The 19,943-nt window shown below is 44.4% G+C and overlaps 1 protein-coding gene across 2 annotated transcripts in view; it reads left to right on the top strand.

The window, feature by feature from the left end:
• The window catches only part of PMEPA1 (prostate transmembrane protein, androgen induced 1), a 272,991-nt gene that overhangs the window by 170,981 nt on the left and 82,067 nt on the right, over positions 1–19,943 (top strand). The window contains exon 5 of one of the 2 annotated variants that reach the window (XR_008439739.1): positions 6,705–6,879. The exons of the other annotated variant lie outside the window; for it this stretch is intronic. The gene's annotated coding sequence lies outside the window, so the exon portion shown is untranslated. Of the gene's footprint in view, positions 1–6,704; positions 6,880–19,943 lie in introns of those variants that run through there. 2 annotated transcript variants of the gene reach the window in all.

The following is a 19,943-nucleotide window of genomic DNA, read 5'->3' on the forward strand; positions in this document are numbered from 1 at the left end:
TGTCAGTGTAGGAAGTTAAAGCACAAACCACCCAGCAGTGATGCCTTATTCTTAATGAAGGCAACAAAATGCTTGCTAATGTCTTAGAAAAAAATCAAGATTTCACTGGCCTTACACTCCAGTCTCCCTGAACACAAATTTCTTTCCCTACAAGGTGATTTGAATAATATTCACATTCAGTTTTTATGGAGAGAGCACACTGGGGCAGGCCAAATCCCATGTGGTTGTTGAGTTCAAAACCAATACTTGCATCAAGGTTATTTTGGTGTTGTGGTGGGTTTTTTTTCCCTTTCCCAGCATTTGCTGGATTTCAGATGCAAACATGCACATAAAACCTGGCTGCAGTAATCTTTTCAATTAGAGAGATCGTTCTACATACTCAGAGAGATTAACATGCTGCAACTTGAAAATCTGCAGCTTTTAGGTTCACTCTTGGATGCCAGCATACGACTAGAGATTTGGAGATAACAACAGGGCATTAGACAGTCTCTAAATCACAGCAATTATTTCTGATGAGAATAAAATGAAGATAAAGCTGAAAATAGCACTGCACTTTCAAAGGAGTGATTACAGGGCCTAAACCCTGGGCAGCGAGGTATATGGATTTTAGCAATATGCAAACGGAATGCTGAGCAGAGCTTGCATTTCTCATCCCTGCATTGCCAAAACCCAGCACCCATGGCATGTCCATTTTGAAACTCACCATTTTAAGGATTAGTGGGAGGGATGTGATCCCAACCACACCAAACCAAATGCATTTTCTCGCTTAATGGATAAAAGGGCAGCTTCTGCTTTCTGCATTCTCCTGCACACCCTCAATTAAAGCCTCCTTACTCACCAAAGTGTCAACTCCAGCTGTGGAGGCCCAGCCTACCTCTGAGCCTTCCAGGATACCTGGATCTCTGGCTGCTTCCTTCTCACTCTTTCCCCCCTCTTTAACACTAGAATAATGTTGCCAAGTGATTTGCATTTGCCGTAAGAAAATGGTTGGGTTAAATAATTCAAGTTTGAATTGTGTTCCAAAACACACGATCATTTGCAGAGCTTAAAGAGAATTACAAACACTAATTGAGTCTGACAGTGTGCCTGCGATGGCAGATAAAGAATATTAAAGCCATTTCACTGATAGGTAAACAAGGGTAGGTAAAAGGAATATAATTTCCCTGAGCTCACACAGTAAATCTATGATGAGGGTGAGAGGAGCACTCAACATTTTTGGTTCTTTGGTATCATGTCCTGTGTAAGAGAAAAGCCCTCCACAAAATTGCAGTCTCTGGTTTTTAATTTCTGTACTGTGAGGACCTGGGATCTTGTTTTCAAAATAACATCTGCTAAAATACACAGGCTAATAGATACATCTGCATTCACCAGGAATATTGTAGCTCCACATTTGGATTTCCACATGCAAATCTTGAATTAGTCTTCTAACAAGTTCATTATGTGAACGATGTCTAATTTGCACATGCTGTTTTGGCAACTGTCTGTGCAATTTTGAACATGCAGGACTGCGTGCCTGCCCTTTGGAAACCAAAGCTCTTTAGCAACCCTTCATGTAAAATTCTCTATTTTTCTTTCATTGAATTAAGCTGACCTGAGAACTGGGATCTCTTTTATTTTATTATTATTATTATTTAAAGGAAACCAATAGAGAATATTACAAAGGACATCCTTAAAAATGATTCAAGAGCCTGATTGACTTTGAAACCACTTTAGTCTTCCAGTTTTTAAAGAGATTTATTCTGATTAACTGACCTGAATGTTAACAGAACTGGAATTTTAATTTGTATTCAGACTGTAAGAATATCATCCACTCAGATGAGACAGTGTTGTTTAATTAGGTCTAGTAGTTAACTCAGAAGAAAGTAAATGTACTGCTGGAGGTTTGGAAGACTGCTACAGGCTCCTGGGATTTGTGGGAGTTTGGAGAAGCTTAAAAATAAGAAGTCAGTAATTTTAGGAATTAGAAATGAGTGCTTAGAAGGTATTGGAAAGGTTCTGCAAAGTCTGTAGTCAGCATCTTTTAACCTTGTGCTTCCCATTAGTGTAATGACCTTGGAAAGATTTGAAATTTTGCAGTCCAATCAAGTAAATCATATATATGTAAGGTTCAATTTCTGTGATTCCAGAGAAACCCCTCAGATATTATGATAAATGTGCTATCTATAGTATCTTCCACAGGACTCTCTGTGTTTCATTTATGATGCAAATGAGCTGTGAAAATTAGAAGTAATGTATATGCCACCATCAGCAGCCATTAATAGCAGTAGGATATTATCTTCACAATTATAATTTGAGTCTTTACAGTTTTCTTTATAGTTGATAAAATAAGTTATATGTATTTTTTCAAATTGCTATTCCCACATAGTTTAATACATCATTGAGACTTTGCTTCTGGGTCGTTGTTGTTGTTTTCATTGTTGTTATTTTGGGGCATTTTGGTTTTATTTGAAAGAAACATTGCAAATTACAGACTGACATTTTTTTGATGAAATGACAAGGCAAGCACAAAGCCATACAGAGCTGACAAAATGAGATAGAAGAGGGAACTATTCTTTAAAGTTATAAATGTGAAAATTGATTCAAGAACACTAGCTGTTTTCAATTTTTTATTACAACATACTTTAAGGACACCCAGGTTCTTACAAACTGGAGCTTATGTTCTGCTATGCAAATATAATTAACACTTAAATTGACACTCTATGTCCTGTGGAGTGGAATTTTTCTATTCTCAAATGTGAGCAATTTGTAAAGAAAGATGGTGGCAGTGAAACATCTCAACATCTGAAATTGGGGTGTCCTCCTAGAGGGGCTGCTGGCACTGATGGCTGATTGGATCTGCCAACACCTAGAAGTGCAGGAATGGATTTTAGGATGGGGCTGCTCAGCTCCAGGGGCTGCTGCAGTAAGGGTTTGTGTGTCACCCTCAGCCAGCTGCAGATGCTCCTCAGGCACCTTTGGGACAAGGCTGGAGAGGGTTGGGAACAGGCTGACAGCTCTGCATGGTTACTTCGGGTGGCTTTCCAAACACACTGTGGAAGAACAAGTCCTTGGCAGGGCATTTTGAGTTGCCCATCAGTTGTCTTCCAGTGCCACATCAGAAGGGGATTTGGAAATAGTCCTATTTTCAAATTGCCAATTGGCTTTTATTCCCCATGTCCATGTATATTCCCTGTGTTTTGCTGGCTGCTGCTGCAGAAGATATCTCTAGACCAAAAGCTCTCTCTCAAACTTCCTCAAGTAAATGGAAGGACTCTCTTCAGCAAAGCAGCACAAGACCCCTCCAAACAGAGCTGTCATTGTTATTTCAGAGGTTTGGGAAGCTGTCACAAGCGAGTTGCATTTCTGCAAACCACCCAGCAAACACCCTGCACAGCCAGCCCTGAGTTCTCCGTGCAGGGAGAGCAGGAGCTCCAGCACAGCTCAGTCTTGGTGGCAACAGTGATTTTCCAAAGCCAGCACAAAATGCCTCTTTGAGAGCTGGAAAGGTCTGGAAGGGAGAAGGCATTGCTGCTGCTTGGAGAGGTGACCGTGGCTCACAGAACAGAGATGTCACTGCCATTGCATTCCAACATCCCTTGTCAAAGTCCATGAGCACAGTGTTAGACCAAGTTGCTGCATGGGGCTTTTTAGGGGCATTTTTAGACTCAAAGTCGTCTGATTGTACAGTAGCTTCACACTTACACCTGTGCTGAGGCAGCAGTGAATGATGCAGCTCTGTTTCCATCAAGGTAGCAAAACAAAACCTCCTTTTGCTCAGTAGAGCAAAAAAAGTAATCAGAAATTGTTGTTCTCCAGTGGCAGCAAATTCCTACCAACTTGGTACAGATGCAAACAGAGGTTTCAGCTGGGAAGGATGATTGAGATGAGCAGGGACAGACTGCATCCCATGCATGCAGAAAAATGAAATTACCTGGTAGCACTTCACCCAGCCACAGTGTGCAATGCACTGGAACAGTGCTCAGCTGTGCTCTTCATCCCTCATGTTTCCCTGGGTTGCTACGAAATCTCTCCCTTCTTTACCATGCAATGACAGCAATCTTATCAGCATTAAAGAGACTTTGCATCATACTGAAGAGCCAAATGAATAGGTAGCCCAAGGAAAGCACAACAGGAATTAGCTGAAATTAAATACCATGAGTAAGAAGCAAAGATTGAAGAAAAGTGGATTGGTTTTGTGTGGAGCAAAAGATTAAGGGTGGGCATGATAACAACATAGTGCTGTGGAGAAGATTGATTTAAAGAGGGTGATGGTTAGTTATTTCCCTTCTCTACTGGAGCTGGGACATCAGCTTAGGAAGAAATCAGCTTAATTTGCTGGGGAAAAAATTAGATTGGATATTAGGAAAAGCTTTCTGCTTATTAGGAGAGTTAGGTGGTGGAACAGACTCTCTAGGTTAGTTTTAGATCTCATTCTCTGAAAGGTTTCTAAGGCTGTGTTACACAGACACGGAAGACAGTGGTACACCAGAGATAATCCCTGTGTAGAAGTAACTGAGACTGCACAGCACAAGGAGAGGACGTGCAAAGTTTGTTTCAGTTCATCCTTGTGCTCTTCTTGTCCAAAAAATTGAGGTATTTGGCCAAGGGAAGGTATGTATTCAAACAAGCCACTAACCTGACCCAGTTTCATTGAAAGTTTTATTTTATTTCAGGCAGAAATGGGAGGCGATAGGAAAAGTTTCATTTCTGGAATTAATTATTTCCCCTTTAATTTTCTCCAGAGTAAATCACATCTTTTTTCTACATGTTTTTAAAAGTCTGCATCAAAACATACATTTTGGGTTTACTGAAATAAATGTAAAAACCTGACTAAAAAATTATCTGTAGTTTTCAGGGAAACTCAGGATTTTAAGGGTTTTGTTCTTGTTTGGAAAAGGAGCAAACCTCAGAAGTGCTAAGTCGTTTGTATCTTGGAACAACTCTGCTCTCCACAGCTCTTGTGTGATCTTTGGCCTCTGGCAACTGGCAGGGCTCCTCGGGGTGCCCAGGGGAAGGAGGGGAAGCTGCTCTGCTCAGAGATTCCAGAGCTCTGGGGGCTGGATTGGGCTTCCTGCGCTGCTGCCTTGACCTCAGCATCATCAGTTCCTGCATCTCCAGCCTCTGAACGTCTCCTGCGGCTCCTGCTTCCTCTTCCCTGCTTTGACAGAGGCTTTTATCGCCCCTGTAGGTTTTGTGAGAATCTTTATTTCATTTAGGGGAGGATGAGGAAAAAGGATGAGACTCTCAGAGGGTTCTGTGACTGAATCATGGCTAAAGTTCAAACAAACTGCTGGAGTGGTCCGGCAGCTTCGGGGGCTGCAGCTGCAGCGAGTCCTGCAGCAGGAGCCTGACGTGTTTGGAGCTCACTGACACCGAGGTGCTTTGAGCAGATTCCTCCAGAGCAAGCCCAGACTGGCCAGGCTCATTTAAAACATCGTCAGCCATCTCCTCATGCAGCAATCAGCTAAAGAAATAAGACTGGGCAGATGAAAACCCCAGGAAGGTAATAGAAGCTGGGGGAATGGAAGCTGGTGCCTGAAACAATTAAGAGTTCAGAGGTGAGTCAGAGAAAAAACAACTGCTTTTTATTAGAAATTCATTTCAATTTCATGGGCTGGCTGGAGAAGTGACTCCTGCACAGTCTGACTTCAGAGAAATGCCTCCCAGATAGCAGGACACAGAACAGCTAAACAGCACCAGGAAGACACAGGACAGAAATGTTGTTAGAGCAAACTTCTCCCCGGCCGAGGAACACTGAGGGATTGAATCAAAATGTCCTTGGTGCAGGGAAATTTACAGGCTCCTCTGCAAAAATTCCTCTCGCCAAACTCTCCAAAATCATATCAAGTCTAATATCTGCAGAACCAATGATGCACAAGGTTTGAGGCATTACATCACCAGCACCCAGCTCCATTGGCTGCTCCTGCCCCGAGGACAAGACATTCCTTCCTGCACCTTTCCAAAGCTGCTGCTTCTCAGGAATTAACTCTTCCAAGTGTGTCACCTTGGGACAAGCCTAAATTTCTGACTGATACATGTACACAGTGTTTAATACAAGAGGTGTTGTTAGCTTGAACCTCCAGAGCAACAGCCGTGTCTCTTCAGTTCAGATTGTTTCTCAACCTTCACTGCAGAAAAATGAACTGTGCATTTTCTGTCCTTCAGGGAAAAAAAAAAAATCAAATTGTCAGTGCTGTTATAAAAAGGAGAATACACTGAATCAAGAATACTATGCAACATCAGTAAATAAGGAATTTATACAGGAAATCGAAGGGCTGCTGCTGCTGTAGTGTGAAAAAATTCCTCCAAGTGGTTAATTAGATTAATCAGTGTCACTGCAAAAAGATGCTGCAGATGCAGGTTAGTGCTGCCTAGCTTGAATTTGTATTGCTCTATTTCAGGTTGCATCCAAAAATAGCTGGTGGATCTAGACAGTGTTGCAGGAAAAAGAGTGGGGTACATCTGTGTGTGTATATATTTTGAGTATGTGTGTTCTTTCCCCTTTCCAAATTTCCAGTTTGCCTAGTAAGTGTGAGAAATCAGTTTCATAAGATTATTGCCCAAAAATCAGCTGATGAAACTCGTTGCATTCTAAGTAATTTGGTTATATAACTTTTCCAAAAAGAAAAAAAAAAAATCCCTGCACACAGAAAGATGCAAGGAAGTTTCTGGAAGATCATTTCTTGCCTAACTTTTTTTTTTTTTTTTTTTTTTTTTTCCTGAAGAAATGTTGTTCCAGGGAGTGTCTGACTAGTTCTGCAGCTTGGCAAAAAAGCCAGACGTTACCTCATAGCTGCGGCCAGACAGCCCATTTCTATGCCAGGCAACCACTGCAGAAGCACAGAGCACAGGGCCCTGCTTGATTAGCACTTCTGCTGTTTCGAGAGTCCTGGAGTGTTTTGTTCAAGGTGGGCTGCTGAGAGGGGACTCGGTGTGCTTTTGTGCAAATGAGCGTGAGGCAGGGGGTGTGCGGGGTGTGGGCTGGGGGCACAGGGGGAAGGGAGGCACAGGGACACAATAGGGGGAGGCTGCATTAATATTCCGTGTTCATGTTATCTTTGGGAAACAGGATCTATTTGATTTGACCTGGTCAAAAATAAAATAAAACTTAAAAAAATAAAAACAACCCACAAAGTATCACAGACTAAAGGTCAGAGGAAAAGAAAGAGATGGGAAACAAAGAGCCGTAATGACAGAGCAGGTCAAACTGAATTAAATGTTTAATTGTCTCCCTCGTGTCTCATCAAATAGCTGTCTTTAAAGCAAGAGGGATCTTTTCTTCCAGCAAAACTATTACCAATTCATCACTGAGTTGGAAGGTGACGAGTGTTTGTAAACATTACAGTCAATATAATTTTCTCGTCCTCTCCCTCATTGTTGATTTACCTTGTTTAACTGGATCATTTACCTAGTAAAGCTGTGTCTATATCATGTGTTCCACAACCGCTGGGGTCCCTGCACAGAATTCCTGCCCAGCAGGACCGTGCTGTGCTTTTCAGCAAACTGTACCCTTTGCACACGAGAAGGGCAAAGAGCAGGGCACGGAGCGGGCAGAGATGCTCAGCCCTGCACCTCCTCCTGGCAGTGTCCTGGGGTGACTCCTTCCAGCAGCTGAGCTGTGGTTCAGTGCTCTGGAATGGAGACAGGCTGTGCAGTGAGCTGGGACAGGAGATGCTGTGTCCAGGAACAGCCCGAGTTCACCTCCTCGTGTCACACAAAGCTGTAGGGCACTGGAGCTCCATGACCTCTCCTGGTGTATTGCCTCTGTTCTTGTCAATGACAGCAGAAACTTCTGTTTGGGACAGAAGAAACAGATTTTAATAATTCTACTTTACTGGGTGACAAGATAGCTGCTAATAAACTCACCCTTCTACCTGAGAGTACTGCATGATTGTCAGAAAATTCGATATCAGAAAATGTGTGGGTTTGGGTTATCTTTAGTAGTCAGTTTTCCAGATGAAAAAAGTTGTAGCTAAAGAGGTAAAATTAATTGGTTTTGGTCACATATAAAATCAGTGTCAGGATCAAACCCTTAACAGTTCTTAACTCCCAGTCTCGTATTTGACCCCTAATGCAAGATGTGTACCTGTGGGAGGCACAAATCAGTCCTTACCTAAGACAACTTCTACTGAAAATTCTAAATTTCTTCCAAGCCTTTTTTGGAGTTTACAAGGAAAACAGATTCCCAGAACTTCAGGAATGTCATCTGGAAGTTGCAAGAGGAGAGACTAAAGTGTTACGCTAATGGACTTAGGGCAAAAGTAGAATCCGTCTGACCCAGTTAAGACCAAGTCCAACTGCTCTAAGGCCCAAGGACATGTGTCAACACCAGGGATGGGGAAACCACAACGGGAGTTTTCCCAAGATTTACAGGAAGAGATGTGCTCTGGATGTTCCCAGCTGCTCACAAGTGGGCCAAGATGCTGGTAATGCCAGTCCTCCCTCCAGTCACAGCACTGGAGAACAGCTGCTCCAGCCAAGGGTGTCTCAGGGATCTCCTGCAGGGCCATGCTCCTCGAGATCCTGGAGTATCACCTGGGTTTTGTGCTTTCTAGAAGCATCACAGGCTCACTGGGGACATTTGGCTGCTTGGTTGGATGTGTGTGGTGGGACAGTGGTGGGTGTGGGTGTGGGTCCCTGGATCAGTAACAACCTTGCATTAACAGAGCTTTCCCGTGGTGCTGAATGCAGCAGATTCCCTGGATGACAGGAGGCCCCACAGGGCTCTATGGAGATTCCAGTCAAAGGGCTGCAGAAGAGAAAAAGAAGGAAATTGCTTTTCTCTTCCTTTTTGGCAAATGAGAAGTTGGAGCAGGGAGCAGAGTGGATTGCTGGGTGCTGTGAACTGTGCTGGCTCTATCCCTCTGCATCTCTCCCAAGCTCTTCTTGAGATCATTTAAATACATTTAAATTCCATTTTACAGTCACCTTAGGACCAAATAATTTTGAGGCCAAATTTCCTTTCTAACATAGTTAAGTTTAGTGTAGAGTCAATTTCCTCAAATTTTGGCTTGATGCTTAAAAACACCTTGGCACATGAGAGCAAACCCTAAGCCACTCCTGGCTCCTCTTTTTCCCCAGGGTGAGGGGATTTGCTGTTTCCCATGGTTTCGCATATCAGTGATGACAAAAGAACATGGACATCCCAGCTTCCAGGGACGTTCTGAGCTCCATTTGGGAAGCTCTGTGCCTCATTTGGCTGCTGAGGACACCCCATGTGGAGCTCCTGGCAGGCCAAACAGGAGGGCAGTGCACAGCTCAGGGTCAGTGCTGCAGTGCCCTTGCACAGGGTTTGCACAGGAGGAGGAGAAGGAGGCAGAAATGTGTGCTAAGGAAATGCAGCTGGAGGAATTTTAGGCTTTGGAGGTCAAAGTGCAGAGTGAAAACCTCAAGGACAGTTTCAACCCCGAGCACTGGGTTCATCTTCCCAGCACAATGCAGATGGAAGGGTTGTCTATGCAATAGGAGCGGGGAAGTCAGTTAAATGCATGTATGGGATACAGTGGAAGAAATGCATTAAAAAGTAGAAATCCCTGCCTCCAACCAGATCATCCCTTCCAGAAAAATTGGAAACAGTTGGTGAAGGCGAGATTTGCAGGGTGATGGAGAGAAATAGGAACCAGCCCTGCTTGCCCAGCTCAGGAACAACAAGGTGTCACTCCCAGATGGGGTCAGGAAAAGGTTTAATTTGTGCAGGGAATGGGAGGAGGAGGAGGACAATCATAGGATACCAGGAGCTGGGCTGTGCACATGGGCATTGCCCATTGGGAAATAGGTATGGATGGAGCTGCAGTTTCCTTAGAAGATAACAGAGGTATTAACATTAAAGAGTAGAGATTGTTTAGATTGTTTGGGGAGCAAGAGAAAAGAATGAGAGGAGAGAGAGCTATTTGAGAAGGAAAAGGATTTATTAGCCTTTGAAAGTGGGGATCTGAGAGAGACTAGAATGGGGCTGCTGTGTCATTATGGGCTGCAGTTGGAGATGTTTCAGAGAGTAAACTGGTAATAGAAATATTTTATAGGCCACCTGACCAGAAAGAACAACTGGACTGTGAAATGACTGTGCAAATAAAACCGGCATGTAAAAAGGAGAGAGTGGTAGAATTGAAGATTTTAACTATGAGACATAGACTGGAATACATTAAGAGAAATAAGGCTGGAGGTATGTTTGCAGATCAGACACAGACCTGCTTTCTGATTCAGCCTGAGCATCAACTGCACAGCTTGGCTATTACAAAGGGACTGCATGAGGACAGACACAATAGGGGAGAGCCCTGGGGAGGCAGCTTTGACAGGCTCCAAGGGAAAAAGGCTTTAGAGGTGGATTGTGAAGGAAAGGAAAAGGGAAAAAAAAAAAAAAAGAAATAGTGATTTTGGTCTGAGTGGCCTTAGAGCTTGCATTTCAAATATTTAGGTTTTATTTGTCTTACAGTTCCACAGAAGCAATCAGTAGTGTGGAATCATGACCCACTAATGAATTAAATCCTGGAATCAGCCAGCTTCATCCCAGGTGAAGCTGTCTGTTGTTACTCAGACCTGGGAAACAGGGCCTGTAATGAACCCCTGGCCCCACTGACACCAACAGTAAAAGTCAGGTTTGATTTAACGAGGCCATGGCTTCATGCCTGATGCTCATAATCTCCTTGGGCAGGAGGGTGATTAGGGAAGGTGAGAGCAACAAAGCTGGTTTGAAGGGCCAGGGAGGCTCCCCAGGGGGAGGGAGGTCTGGGGTTTCATTGCCTGCCATATACAAATCCTAAAGGGTCATCAAAGAGTGAGACCCCTGCTAAAGGTAGAGATGAATCTTTCCAAGGCAGGGTATTGTATATGTACAAGGTGGCCAAGGAAGAGCTAAATTTTGAGTGGCAGTCATGAGTCATACACTGTTTTCTTGTAGCCCATATGCTTGACTTCACCTCATATATCCTCTCTCATTAAAAAAAATAAAGGTAAATAGGATGGCTTTAGGGATTTGCAGATGAATCCAAAATAGCTGCACGTATGGCATGTATTAAGATATTAATTTTACTACAATTGTAGAGATACTGCCAAAAAGTAGCCTTCTTGTTTTGTTCCTTTGTATTAAAAAAAAAAAAAAAAAGAAAACAAAAGTAGAAAAAAGTGTGTATTTAAGGGAAGCAGAAGGAAGAGGTTGTAAAGAATGAAAAGAAACCTCAAACCCAACAGGTGTCAATGATTCACAGCTCTCTTAGTCACCATTGCTGGCTGCATGAATCAATAGAGGATTCTGCCTATTAAATAAAGATTCAATCTTGGTATAAAATATTACCTGATAACCAAGCAGCCTTATTCAGTGAATGCCCCATGAAAGACTCAGACTGAGGCCCCCAAAGAGAGACAGTTCATGCACAGTCATTCAAGCAAAAGTTGAATTTTAAGAGTCTTTATGTAGCTATTAGAAAAAAAATAAATCTTCTCTTGTTATAACTAATAATAATAAACTGGAACCCCATTTCGTGTGGGCAGGCACTGCCCAGGCCCCCAGGGCAGCCCTGACCCACAGCCTCTGTCAATCCAAACACAGCCCCTTTGACACTGTGTGGGTTCATGTTTGTGCACAGCAAGGGATGGAGTTCTGCCCAGAGCCAGGGACTCTTCACTGCCACTGCTGCTGGCAAAAATGTTGGATTAACTCTGAATGCCCCTTCCCTCCTGCCCTGTTGCCCCCCAACTTTTCCATTTGGCAGCCAACACCCCTCTCCTCCTCCCCATACCACTAAAAGCAGTGACTGTTCAAACAGATTTTCCTTCAGTTGGTAATATTTTTTTGGAGATGAGATGTGCATGTGTTCATTAAAACTGATTTTTTTTTTTTCAAAAAGAACAAACACGATCTGTGGTGATTGTCTCTGAATTGCTAATCCATTTTTCCACCTCCTTTTCCTTTAACATTTGGTGGAGAGTTTTCATCCATTCTCGATGGAGACTACTCATCAAATGAGTCTTCCAGCAGCCCTGGCAGGGTGTAATTTTTAATCCCTCTTTACTCCAAACAACATAAGGGCAGCAAATACTTTCAGTGCTTTGGCCTCTGCTGTCCATGCAGTGGGAGCTGGTGGGATGCTGCAGTCTGAGAGGGCTGGGATTTGTGTGCAAGAGCCAAGTGTTGATCTGATCTGCTGATGCTCAGGATAATTAAACAATAGAAGCAAAATGATTAATAAGGTTCTTTTTCCAAGGCGTGGAGAAGGCTGAAGGCCTGGAGAGGGGCCAATGAATTTGACTAAATAAACGTAGCAGAATAGGAAGATTTTCAGCAATTATTGGCTCATTTTTTCCCCAGGCTTTCTAACCCATCGCTTTAACTTATTGGCTTAAGACACTTCTTACACCCACATCACATTTTGCCTTGGGCCATTCTGCTGCTCTTGACAGCTGTCTAGGGCAAAAGGAAATCACCCGACCACAAATGTTTTCTCATAACTTCATAACAAGGGAATCTGAAGAAGTCAAAACCTTGGAGGTTCAGACCTTGCTTTAAAAAGCGAGATAAATTTAGGACATGAAATGGAGGCATTGCCCTCTGTCCCCTGGCTGTGTGTCCAGTTGGGCTGCAGTCTCCATGCATTAGCAGCAATTAGCAGCAGTCTGAAAATGGGTACCTGAATTGCTGAAGTGCTGGTGGTCATTGGAAGACCAATCACAGCCCCTCAATGCTGCATTTTGGTGCTTGGTTGGTGGTGCAGGTCAAGGGAGAAGTCCCAGGATGGGGCTGGAGAGGTCCCAGCTGCTCTGGGTGGCAGTGCCTGGGGACAGGGTGGCAGGGCACGTGGGCAGAGCTTTGCTGTGCCAGGAGGGAAGGACAGTCCCAACTGGATGATGAATGTTCAAGCTAAAGCTAAACCACGCTTGGCAGTGCTCTGGCTGCTGACTGTCCCAGGGTAGGGAAAAGGGAAGATGTCTTTGAGGCCATTCAGCCCTTGTGAACTGGGTCAGAACAGCACAGCCTCAGGGGCAGCCACTCTCATGGCAGGTTTTTGATGCCTGGTGAAGATTTAGGTTGCTGAAGGGTTCAGGAGGGCAGCATCAGCTCTGCTGTAGGTGTTCAGTGTTTGCTCTACATCTGAATTGTGCTGAGTGAAGGCTGTCTCTGAGAGAATATTAAGGGACTGGGAATAGCCACAGATCCTGACACTGTGCTGATGGACATCAGAGCTCAGTGATGTTCAGCTTGTGCTCCATCATCTGCCCATGGCCCCTACAGCAGGTACATCAAGCAATGACTGGAAAATAATTAAAACTTCGCCTGTCTTGCCACTCAAGGGGAAGACAAGCTGGCAAGCTCCAGGAAAAGAAATGCAAATCAATGAGCAGTCAGTGTTCAGGGTCTTTTGTTTTCTCTGCAAATGGCTGCAAGGGAGTCTTGGGACTGCTTTGGGAAGGTCAGGGGTCCTCTGAATGCCAAAAGCTTGAGGGATCCAGCTGCATCTCGCTCAGATGTCCTGTCTGAAGACAAGTCAAACAACGAGCTGCCTTTTAACTTTTTGATGTTTTATTTAGACCCCTTCTTCCTTAGAATCTGTTTCAAACATGTACACTCAGTCATTCTTTCACAGCCCTGTCCCCTTCTGCGCAGAGGGAGAATGGAAAGGCTGTTGAGGTTTTGGTGTGAGTGTGACTGCCTGTCTGAACTAGTAAGACATTAAACATCTTGCCCAAGGTCACAAATAATTCACTGTCTTTCCCCGATGATTTTCAATACAGCACGTGCTGTAGCACAAGTCCTCTCTGGAGAGTGTATATTGCAGTTTTACTGCCTGTATAGGATGACTTTCCCTTTTTTCCTGCAATTACCAGTGTACCTGAAGACCTGGTTTGAAGGAAAGTTGAGATATTGTTCCCAGGAATAAATCTGTCTGCGAATTTGAAAATGGTTGAGTATCTGAGCCTTTCAGTCTTCACTGTTCTTTCTCCAAAGTTGTTGGAAAAATCTTGAAGGGATGTTCCTGTGGCTCTGAAAGGTACTGCCCAGTGTGATTCCAGTGTAAGCTCAGCTGGGCACACCCTGACCCCCTTGGAAGAGCAGTTGGAGCTTCATGGCACTGCTCCATGGGCATCCAACAGGGACAGAAACAGAACTGCAAAGCAGTAGCTACAGCCTATTAAGAAGCGTAATTAAAAGTTTAATTACTTCTGAAAATAGTGGTGTCACTGGCTAGACATGCAAATCCCACTGCAAGCCAAGTGAGAAATTCAGGTTTCCAGGAGGACCCTTGGGATGAGTGGAGTGAGTGGCTGGGGTCCGGATGTGAGGGGCACTGGGTGCCACACCTGGCCAGATGCAGATGCCCCTGCCCACTCTGCCTTCCCTCCCTGGCCAGATGCAGATGCCCCTGCCCACTCTGCCTTCCCTCCCTGGCCAGATGCAGATGCCCCTGCCCACTCTGCCTTCCCTCCCTGGCCAGATGCAGATGCCCCTGCCCACTCTGCCTTCCCTCCCTGGCAGGCCTGTGTCCCTCTGCTTGCCTCCCCTTGCTGCACTTATCTGATGGTCGAAGTCACTCTTATTTACATTGCCCACAGGGCATGTTGGATTGGAGCACATTTCCTCTCTTGTTACAGTTGATGAATGCAGCTCTATTAAAATATCATCTCATCTTCACACTAGATTGCAGTCTAAGATAATATGTGTTTTTTCTATATCGTTTATACAAGAAAGATTATGTTAAATGCCAGACCCAGTAAATATTTCAAGATCCACTGCATTGCTGAGAACAGTTTCTCCCTGGGCATATGTTTCAGAGCCAAAGAAAACACTTTAAAAATTTCCTTCCTGTTTAATTTTTTTAAAGGGCATTCTCCCTATATCTGTTACTGAAATGACAAGTTGTCATGTTCCTTGATCTTATTGCAGTTGCAGATGTAACTCAGCAGGGAATCTGCCCAAGTTTACATTTAAATTCATAAGACCCTGATTCTGATCTTTTTTTTTTTTTTTTATCAGTTTGAATCTTTCTGTGGTATAGGACTTCCAGCTTTATCTCATTGTAATCAAGATCAGAATTGCTCCTAATTATAACACTTAACTCCTGTGTAGTGCTTTACACTTTTCAGGCTCTCTATATTCATCAATTAATTAATCCCCAAAGCAGTATTAGATTTCTACTAAAAAAATTGGAAACCAAAGCAAGAGGGTGAGGAGAACTTCCCAAAAGGCAGAGGTGATAGAGGAAGAGAACAGCCTCAGTTCTAATCCCAGTATTCAGGGAGGAGGAGAACACCCCCAGTTCTAATCCCAGAATGTTCTGCAGTTCACTCTCTCTCAAACCCTCACTGGGTGGATTGTGCTTCCCAGTGTGCAGGGAAATGTCCCTGCATAATTGTGGCACAATATCTGCCCTGTGCCTCCTGCACCTGGATAAACCCCTCCATGGATTCTGGAATAAAAGCCACGGCTGCACAAAGATGTGCTTCCAGAATATCAGTTTTATTCCACAGTAATATCCAGGCAGGATATTTTACTGGCCTATCTGTAGTGGATTAATTATTCTAGTACAGCTGTTCTGGGAAGGTATTTCCCTGCAGGCAAGCCCATGGAGGGCAAAGGGGAAATGTGAGCTTGTTGAGGGATTAGGCAGAAGGGTGGGATGTTTAAAGGTTCAGCTAAGCTTCAAATAAATGAATTTAAACCTTTGGAGGTTTTCTCCATCGCACCTCATGGAGATCAGATCAATTTTATCAAAGAGAATAAAAAGGACCAAGATGCAAATTTGTTCTTACTACATTGGTTAGTTGGAGAGGGAAAAGGAGAGAAGTGACTTAAAGAAAAAAAAGCAGGTTACATGGAATTTAGATTATGTGATTTTGGAAGGTGTGAGTCATTAGGAAAGAAGAGGGGGGGAAAAATAATTTTCTGTGGTCGCTATGCAGTAATGCAGAACAGTTGTTCCTGTGTTTATTTCTGTGTTTTCCAGCATGGAAATTGTTGGCATGGCCCATTGTGAGATAGGGATTGTGCAAACTGAAATAGAAAAGCAAATGCTCACCAATACAATGGCAGCTGATGCCAACTGTAACACCTGACACAAATATGTTGAACCTATCAGAGAGGAGGGATCATTAAAAGAAACAAGTATTCTTTTAACTTTCATTTCCTGAAGGGATTTTGATTTGTTTAGGGTATTTTAAGAATAACTGGAACAACTGCACTGGACTGGAATGGCACACCAAGTAGGGCAGGGAGAAGAAATCTTTGATTTCTGCTTTTGTACTTCAGAGTCTGAAAACAGAAAAGTACTTCATTAAAAGCAGTGGCAGCAGGAGATCGAATGGTTTATTCCTGTTACAGTGTATTATTATTTTGAATCAATATTTCATTAATAAGATTCACTCTTACATGCCTACTTTTTCTTTAGAAAAATTGAAAATCAAACACAAACAAATGCAGCTGTTGTTTGCGTTCCTCCTGAAGGTCCTCTCGTCTGTATACGGAGTGTTTGTTCCTTTCCCTCGTTTTATTTTCTTTTTAAACCTTGAGGTTGGTAAAAGTCAGATTATTTTCAAATTGTTTGTGTTGTTGCCTACACCAAAATCATCCTTTCTAAGGAAATTATCTTAAAAGCAGCCAAGTCTGCTGACATGTTATCCTCTGTTGAAAATGCCTCTGGTCATGGCTGTGTTTCATAGATTGGTTGTGGGTACAGGACCCACTGCAGGATTCTTTGCCTGCCTCTGACCTTGCTGCTTGTTCCGTTTGTCTTTTGGGGTTTTGAAGCAGGTCCCTGGAGCAGTCACCCAGCAGCACAACCTGGGCTGCCCAGTCCCACACCTCACACCCAGGGGCTGAGTGCCAGGGCTGCTCTGGGCCCTGGCAGGGCTCATATCCCTGGGATCCTCGTTCCTTCTGGCAGAGCAGCTCCGTGGCCTCTGGCTGGGATGCTGTGAGCCCCTGGAGCTGGAGCAGCCTCAGCAGCTCGCTGATGGTTCAGCCTGTGCCAGGGCTCAGGTTATCCTGTCTGTCTGTGCTCATTCTGTGCACGGGGGCACTCTGTGTGCAGAGCCCAGCTAAAGCTCACCAGACTGAGATGCTTCGCTCAAGGACCCGAATGCAGCAGTTCTGTTCCCACCTGGCCCACCTTTCCCCTATGGCTTCTCTCCCCCGTGGTTCCCTCCCTGGGGCAAGAAGCTGCTGTGCAGACTCAGAGCTTGTCCTGACCCTGGGTGAGGAGGGAGCTGAGAGCACAACTGAGAGTTCTCAAATGCTTCTGGTTCACCAGTGCAGACACAAAGTACACAGCAGGAGAACATCTGCCTACAGGGAGTACTGTGCAGGGCTTGTGATGCTTGAATAATTTTGTCTGCTCCTATGCTGCAAAAGGGATGGATCCCAACCCAGCACAGAGCAGAGTCAGTGCTGCATTCTCTTCTGGCTGAGTACATTGCCCCTGAGTGCAGCTCCTTCCCATCCTGTGCTCCAGGGATGGCAGGGGAGCAGCAGCACAGAGCTCTGGGACCTGTGTGGGGCTGTGTGCCCTGGCAGAGCCCTGAGTTTGGAGGCTTTGGCCCCGGTGTGTTTGTCTGTCCCTTGTCTTGTGAGAGGGACAGGAGGGGAGCTCAGATACAAGCGCAGACATTTTTCTCCTGTTTAGAAAAAACAACTGATGTTTGGGCATGTTTCTCTTCTTGCATATCTAGTCCCAGCCTTGAACTGTCCCTCTCCATCCCACAGTTGTTTTTCTCTGCCCCTTTGATATCAACATTTCTTCTCTCCCAGAGTTTAACTCTTCTACAAGAGGCTCAAACGTGTTTTCTGTATGTTCACGTTTAGGTTTGCAGAGCCATTCAGACCAGCTAAGAAAAACCAGCCAAGAAGGTCAGGGAAAAGAGCCTTCATGTGCTTTGTGGATTGCTCTCATGGTTGGTGGAACTGGCAGGGCAGGGGGAAAAAACAGTGTTTGTCTATGTGTTGTGTATGTGGAAATCTTTGCAGCTCCAGTCTAGACCTTCCCTGCTGTTCAGGGAATCAGGGAAACTGCAGCCAGAGTGGAGAGGCTGGGTGAAATCATAATAGTCCCATTGACACCAGCCTGCACTCAGCCACTGTGCAGACCCAGCAGGCTGGCAGGGGAAATGTGTCACCCACACTGTCCTGACTGGGGGACACCCTGACACCCACCAGTGGTGCTGCTTTCTCGTGCAGCATCTGAAATACCCACCAGGACACTCCCTCTGAGCTCTAAGCAGATCCAGGGGAGCTGTGGGTCAGGTGTTGCTTGGGTAAACAGCACTTTAGCACCCCATTTATACAGAACACGTAGCAGGTACGATGAGAGCAGGCTTTCCTTCCCCAGTGCCATCAGCGCTCTCCTCTCTGGTGTGAGAAAATCGCACGCGCTCCCCTGGAGACTGAAACACGTCGAGGTTGGCCAAAGATGTTGTGTTGAGCCATATGTTGACCCAAATCACCAGGAGATTCTGTGGGTTTCGTGTCCCAGCTTTGTTGCGTTCAGGCCCTCCCTTGTGTTTGTCAGGCTTCCAGGCACTGATGTCTGGCGTTCCCACCCTGTCTGCCACCCAGTCCCAGCGAGCTTTTTGCTGAAACAGGAGCCTTTGATTTTTCATTTTGAATTAACTCTAGGGGTTTAAATTTCTTTCCTGGGCATTTTTTAAGATTTCAGACAAACAGAATAAAAAGTCTGTATCCAAAACAAAACCTCTTGTGTTGGGGGAAAATGAAATGTTTCCCCTTTTTTCCTCCCTTTTTTCCTCCCCTTTCCTTTTTCCTAATTTAATATTGGTTTAAAACACAAACTGGAGACAACCAGAAATGATGTTACAGTGCTATTACCCTCTTTTTCCTTCCTTTTCTTGGCTGTGATGCATTTGCACTGCTTGCAGTCCTGACTTCCCCAGAAGACACTTCCCAGGAGCCTCCTTTTCCTCAGAATTCCAACCCCGGCTCCCCAAGTTGTTCCTGTGCGTACCAGATTAATGACATCAGCTCCACCAGTCTGTATTTTCGGCTGCAAAAATAGCAAGGAGGTGATTCAAAATGAAAAGTGCTTTCCAAGTGGTTATGTTGTATTTAGTATATTAACCACCACCCCTCGGAGGAGGCGGATGAGTGTGGAGGAGGAAGAGGTTGTTTTGGAGATTTTGTGCAAAACTTCTTTTGAGTGACAGCATTCTGTGACAGTTCCTGAAAGCAGTGCTTTTTACTGGCTCCCAAATTCTCTTATCTTTTGGCAAATCTCCTCCCCATCCTGCTGCCTCCCCTCCTTGGGATATTGGTGAAAAACCAACAAAAGGAAAAGGGAACACCTGGCACGTTCCCCCTATGGCACGAGGACACAAACGCAGCTCAAGTCAAGTTCTCAGCAGATGGGCTCCTGCAGCCCTTCTAGAAGGACATTTTGGCCCCAGTGACCAGAATTTGGATCATGTGTCCCTGATTATTTTCTGAGCTGCTGCTGTCTTAAAAGACCCATTGCAATGGAAAAGAAAACCTTTGTAAGTGCTACCAGCAGCAGTGGTGGGGAAGGATCTGATTACCAAAGGCATGTGTGGCACCCTGGCCTGTGCTAGAATGGAGCATTTCAATTGTGCTCTGCAAACTTTGCCCCTGCAGATGGATGGAAAATGGCTAGATGGAGCAGGGATTCATTTTCTAAAGGAAATGAGGATATAAATTCATTTAAGAAATGACATGCCAATTCTTCTTGCTCTGTTTTCCTCTCATAATCAATGGTACAGCTGCCAGGAATTTTTGTGAAAATAACACTTGCTTTCTTATGTTTTTATTTTTATGTTTTTAAAATCCTGCTCAAACGTTATCAAAGACCCTGAGCCAGATATTTCATATTTGAGATCTCAGTGGAGGTAAACCTCACGAAGCAAATGAAGAGTCCCTGTCCCTGTTGACTGCTGACAATGATAGTGACACACACTGCAACATTACTTCCTCAAAACCTGGAGAAAATATATAACCCATTTACTTAATGGAC

This window comes from Vidua macroura, chromosome 17 (assembly GCF_024509145.1).
Source record: "Vidua macroura isolate BioBank_ID:100142 chromosome 17, ASM2450914v1, whole genome shotgun sequence".
NCBI lineage: Eukaryota > Metazoa > Chordata > Aves > Passeriformes > Viduidae > Vidua > Vidua macroura.